This window comes from Colobus angolensis, unplaced genomic scaffold, assembly GCF_000951035.1.
Source record: "Colobus angolensis palliatus isolate OR3802 unplaced genomic scaffold, Cang.pa_1.0 Scaffold64, whole genome shotgun sequence".
Classification (NCBI taxonomy): Eukaryota; Metazoa; Chordata; class Mammalia; order Primates; family Cercopithecidae; genus Colobus; species Colobus angolensis.
Window position 1 is genome coordinate 2,094,226 of NW_012120043.1, and position 6,228 is coordinate 2,100,453.

The 6,228-nt window shown below is 54.1% G+C and overlaps 1 protein-coding gene across 1 annotated transcript in view; it reads right to left on the minus strand.

Annotated features, from left to right (window-relative positions):
• MOB3A (MOB kinase activator 3A) overlaps positions 1 to 6,228 on the minus strand; it is a 25,246-nt gene that overhangs the window by 13,543 nt on the left and 5,475 nt on the right. The window lies entirely within an intron of this gene.

The following is a 6,228-nucleotide window of genomic DNA, read 5'->3' on the forward strand; positions in this document are numbered from 1 at the left end:
TTAGCCAGGATGGTCTCGATCTCCTGACCTCGTGATCCGCCTGCCTCGGCCTCCCAAAGTGCTGGGATTACAGGCGTGAGCCACTGTGCCCGGCCACCAGGCTGGACTTGAACTCCTGACCTCAAGTGATCCCCCCCGCCTTGGACTTCTGAAGTGTTGAGATTACAGGCGTGAGCCACCACGCTGGGGCTCTTGAGTGTTTATTTTTATTTACTTTTTTATTTTTTTTGAGGCGAAGTGTCACTCTTGTTGCCCAGGCTGGAGTGCAGCAGCACGATCTCGGCTCACCGCAAGCTCCGCCTCCCGGGTTCAAGCAATTATCATGTGTCAGCCTCCCGAGTAGCTGGGATTACAGGTGCGCGCCACCACACCTGGCTAATTTTTGTATTTTTAATAGAAACTGGGTTTCACCATGTTGGCCAGGCTGGTCTCGAACTCCTCACCTCAGGTGATCCACCCGCCTCGGCCTCCCGAAGTGCTGGGATTACATGCGTGAACCACCGCACCCAGCCACTTTTATTTTTGAGATGGAGTCTTGCTCTGTAGCCCAGGCTGGAGTGCAGTGGCACAATCTTGGCTCACTGCAACCTCCAGCTCCACAGTTCAAACGATTTCCAGCTAATTTTTGTATTTTTAGTAGAGATGGGGTTTCACCATGTTGAGCACGCTGGTCTCAAACTCCTGACCTCCAGTGATCCTCTAGCCTCAGCCTCTCAAAGTGCTGGGATTATAGGCGTAAGCCAGTGTACCTGGCCTGAATGTTTACTTTTAAACGTTGCAACTGCTCCTGGTGCTGGAAGGCCAGCCTCACTCCTGCTGGAGGGTGGCCGCGTATTCCCTGATCACCCAGGCGTGCATCCTGCCACTGTTTTGTGTTTCTGTCTGGTTTACATTTGTGTGTTTTAGAGACAGGGTCTTGCTGTGTTGCCCAGGCTGGAGTGCAGTAGCACAACTGTAGCTCACTGCAGCCTTAACCTCCCAGGCTCAAGTGATCCTCCCACCTCAGCCTCTCAAGTAGGTGGGACCACAGGCACACAACACCACACCTGAATAATTTTTGTATTTTTGTAGAGATGGGGTCTTGCTATTTTGCCCAGGCTGGTCTCAAGCTTCTGGAGTCAAGCGATCCTCCCACCTCAGCTTCCCAAAATGCAGGGATTACAGGTGTGAGCTGCTGTACCTACTGCACCTCTGACTTTTCTTGTGGGAAAGCAGGCAGGCAGGAAGCAAGGCCTGTCCAGGCCACTCTGGGCCAGGTGTTATCAAGGGGTTAGCATACTGTCCGAATTCTCCTGAACATCTTTTCTTCTGTTTTTAGATTGACGTTTGACTCACATACCACACATTTTAACCTTTTCAGTTACAGTTCAGGAGTACAGTTACGTGACTCCTGGCATGTTTGGAGTTGCGCAACCACTACCTTTATCTAATTCCAGAACACTTCCATCACCCCTAAAAGAAATCCTGTCCAGGTGCAATGGCTCACGCCTGTAATCGCAGCACTTTGGGAGGCCAAGACAGGAGGACTGCTTGAGGCCAGGAGCTCAAGACCAGCCTGGGCAACATAATGAGACCCCGTTGCTGCAAAAAATATTTCGAAATTAGCCAGACATGGTGGATGTGCCTGTAGAGTCCCAGCTACTAGGGAGGCTGAGGTGGGAGGATCGCCTGAGCCCAGGAGGTCGAGGCTGCAGTGAGCCATGATTGTACCACTGCACTGCAGCCTGGGGGACACAGTGAGACCCTGTCTCAAAACAAAGCAAAGATCATGTCACCTAGGGGACAGTTACAGTGATGAGACATCACGGACACCTGTGGTGCCTACTTCAGAGGACCCAGCCCAAGGTTTCAAGAAATAAGAGCCCAAGCGTCAGAAAGAGGAAGCCACACGGAGGAACGCCCCAAGCTCCCGTCCAAACCCAGGCCACACTCCTTCCACGGAACTTTTACTGCCGGGGCCACAGGGTCTGGGCTTGACTGGGCACCACCGACGTGGCACCGCCTTCTTGGCCTCCTGGATGGCTTCAGTCTGAACTGGGAGGCAGGAGCCATGCTGAGCCTGCCCAGTGGGAGCCAGGGGCCCACCCCGGTCTCGCCTCCTCATGGCCACTGTGAAGGGCTCTCAGCCACACTCAGCCGCGGTGGGGGTCTCACCTGGGGGGCGATTCTGCACCCCGGGGGATACTGGGTGATGTCTGGGGTCATTTGTGGTTGTCATAACTGGGGGATGCTCCTGGCATAGAGTGGGTGGTGGCCAGGGATGCTGCCCAGTGCCCTGTAGTGCCCAGGACACCCCACCCCAGAGAACAATCCGCCTTGAATGTCCACAGTGCCGAGGGGGAAAAAGCTTGTGCTGCGAGTGGCAGAGCCAGGGACCCAACTGGTCTTGTTTGCTTTATTTATTTATTTTTTGAGACAAAGTCTTGTTCTGTCACCCAGGCTGGAGTGCAGTGGCACAATCATAGCCAACTCTAGCCTCAACCTCCGGGGCTCAAGCGATCCTCCCACCTCAGTCTCCTGAGTAGCTGGGACTACTGGTGTGCGCCTGGCTAATTTTTGTATTTTTTTTTTCTGTTTTGAGATGGAGTCTCGCTTTGTTGCCCAGGCTGGAATGCAGTGGCATGATCTTGGCTCACTGCATCCTCTGCCTCCCGGGTTCAAGGATTCTTCTGCCTCAGCCTCCTGAGTAAGCTGGGACTACAGGCGCGCACCACCACACCCAGCTAATCTTTTTTTGTATTTTTAGTAGAGACGGGGTTTCACCGTATTGGCCAGGCTGGTCTTGAACTCCTGACTTCATGATCCGTCCACCTCGGCCTCCCAAAGTGCTGGGATTACAGGCGTGAGCCACCGCGCCCGGCAATTTCTGTATTTTTTGTAGAGACGGGGGTCTTACTATGTTGTGCAGGCTGGTCTTAAATTCCTGACCTCAAGTGGTTCTCCCATCTTGGCCTCCCAAAGTGCTGGGATTATAGATGTGAGCCACTGAGCCTGGCTGTCTCCCTCTCTATTTATTTTTTTTTATTTTTAATTTTTGAGACGGAGTCTCGCTCTGTCGCCCAGGCTGGAGTGCAGTGGCCATATCTCAGCTCACTGCAAGCTCCGCCTCCCGGGTTTACGCCATTCTCCTGCCTCAGCCTCCCAAGTAGCTGGGACTACAGGTGCCCGCCACCTCGCCCGGCTAGTTTTTTGTATTTTTTAGTAGGGACAGGGTTTCACCAGGTTAGCCAGGATGGTCTCACTCTCCTGACCTCGTGATCCACCCATCTCGGCCTCCCAAAGTGCTGGGATTACAGGCTTGAGCCACCACGCCCGGCCCTTGTCTCCTTCTTTAATGAGTAATTTTTACAAATTGCCAACCGCATCACTAGTTAGTACACAGTGACTGTGGGTTATCAGAGGTGCAAACATGTATGTGACCACCTGTGTTTCTCCTGCTTTCCGGGGAGCACTTCCCTACGCACTCATAAACTAACCCTGCAGGGGTTCAGGCCGCAGCCCTGAGAGGCTGGCAGGGCGGGTTGAAAGTGGACGCTCTCATTCCCGCTAAGTGATCATGGACCTCTGCTATCATTAGTAAACAGGCCTGGCATCTGCTGGGGCCTGGAGGACCTGCTCTTGTGAACTCATCATTCCCTGGCTGGCAGGAGGGGCTCGCCCACGCTGCACGTCCAGAAGCTGAGGCCAGCTGCCTCGCCGGAGGGTGCGAGGTGAAAGGTACGAGTCTGGGCTTGAACTCAGATCCTTCAATTCTGAATCTGGTGTGTCTGCCACTAGGGCAGCATCTCTGCACTGTGGACGTCAGCGTGGGTCACTTGCTGGGGAGGGGCCATCCTGGGCACCGCAGGGTGCTGAGCAGCGTCCCTGGCCTCCACCCACTCCATGCCAGGGGCACCCCCAGTCATGAAAAAAACACAAATGTCCCAGACTTGGCCCAGTGTCCCTTGGGGGCAGAATCACCCTCCATGGACACCCCTTGGGTTAGGGGATTCCACGGACCCCCAAGAGACTCTGCAGCCCATGATCCTCTGCTCTGCTGAGGTCCCAGGAGGCTACACACATTGAAATCCATACCCTGAATGATGAGGGGGAGAGGAGGAGAATCCCAGGAGCTGGGGTCCCCTGGTTTATACTGTCTGCCATATGGGGAGTTTATTCTGGTGTCTGGTGTGAGGAGCGAGCAGACTTGATTTTCTTTTTCCAAATAACTAATGCAGTCCCTCACTTGGCATTCAGGGCTGGACCCTTCTCTGTGGTGGGTTTGTCCTGGGCACTGCAGGTGCTGAGCAGTGTTCCTGGCCTCCATCCACTCCATACCGGGGGCACCCCCTCCTCTAGTTGTGACAAACACAAACGGTCCCCCCACCCCCATTTCCAAGTTCCCTGGGGGCAAAACTGCCCTGGGGCAAGACCTCAGGTAGATTGGCAGCTTCCCCTCTGATGTCTACAAGGGACTCCACTTGGGGATTCTGAGGGGATTCTGGGGACCCTGACACCCGACCCATCTTAGCCCAGCCAAGTCCGCATCCTCAGAGATCCTCAGCTGCCGAGCGCTTCTGAAACCAGCATCTGCAGCCCAGCAGAGCTGGCCTGGTGACTCAGGCTGTCTCGATTCTCCAGGGCACTTCAGGTGCGACACCCGCCCAGGTGTCCCAGCTCAGCCCATCCCTTTGTCCCCTGCGGGAACTGTCCATGCTTTGAGTGGTTCCCACCCCCGACCATTTCCTTTTTTCTCCCATTTGCCTCATGGCCCAGAGGGTGTTGGGGGGCGGAGTCAGGGCCGGACCACCCTGCCCCCTGCCCCCACAGGCTGAAAACAGTGACGATTCTGCCCCTCAACGCTGGGCGATGTCTGGGGACATCTGTGATTGTCAGGTTTTGGGGGAGCTCCCGGCATGGAGTGGGTGGAGGCCAGGGATACTGCTCAGCACCCTGCAGTGCCCAGGACACTCCACCCCAGAGAATGACTCAGTACCCAGGGGGAGACCCTGACCCTGGCCCCAGCCCCACACAGGAAGTCAGTAACAACTTCCTCCTTTCCTGTAGGACCTACGGTCAATGAAATATGACATTAAACAGAGCAATGATAAAAATATGTGCATTATTTTAACACACTTTTAAAACTAATAAGCTAAATATAAGCTCTGCATTAAAACCAAAAGACCTAAGAGAAAAAACCCAGGACTTATGGGGAAGAAAAGGGAGAGAAACCTATGTGAAATTGACTCCTGTAGTAAGTAACCCTACAACCAAGACTCCAGGCCGGGCGTGGTGGCACAGGCCTGTCATCCCAGCACTTTGGGAGGCCGAGGTGGGTGGATCACCAGAGGTCAGGAGTTCGAGACCAGCCTGGCTAACACGGTGAAACCCCGTCTCTACTAAAAATACAAAAAATTAGCCGGGCGTGGTGGCAGGCGCCTGTGGTCCCAGCTACTCGGGAGGCTGAGGCAGGAGAATGGTGTGAACCCGGGAGGCAGAGCTTGCAGTGAGCCGGGATCGAGCCACTGTACTCCCTGCACTCCAGCCTGGGCGACCGAGCGAGACTCCGCATCAAAAAAAAAAAAAAAGATTCCAGCACCGGCTGCAGGCCACACACTTCCTGCAGAATCATTCTCAAGCCCATCTGGCTAGAAAGAAAAGCCTTTAACTTGAGCCAAAGCCTCTCAATCCAGAGGAGACTTCTCCTCACATAATCCAGGACAGCCCAGCCACACAGTTTTAAGAAGAATGAGACACAGGCCCTGACGCGGAAGGACAACCAATATCTGATAAGTGCAAAAAATAAGTTGCAAGACAGTATGGAGAGCCAGATCTTTTTTTTTTGGAGACAGAGTCTCGTTCTGTTGTCCAGGCTGGAGTGCAGTGGCGCCATCTCGGCCCACTGCAAGCTCTGCCTCCCGGGCTCAAGCAATTCTCCTGCCTCAGCCTCCCGAATAGCTGGGTTTACAGGTGTGTGCCACCATGACCGGCTAATTTTTGTTATTTTTGGTAGGAGATGGGGTTTCACCATGTTGGCCAGGCTGGTCTCAAACTCCTGACCTCAAGTAATCCGCCCACCTTGGCCTCCCAAAATGCTGAGATTACAGGCATGAGCTACTGCACCCAGCCTCTAAGACCTTTTTTGTTAAAGAAGGAATAAAAGTCCAGGCACGGTGGCTCATGTCTGTAATCCCAGCACTTTGGGAGGCCAAGGCGGGCGGATCATGAGGTCAGGAGATCAAGACCATC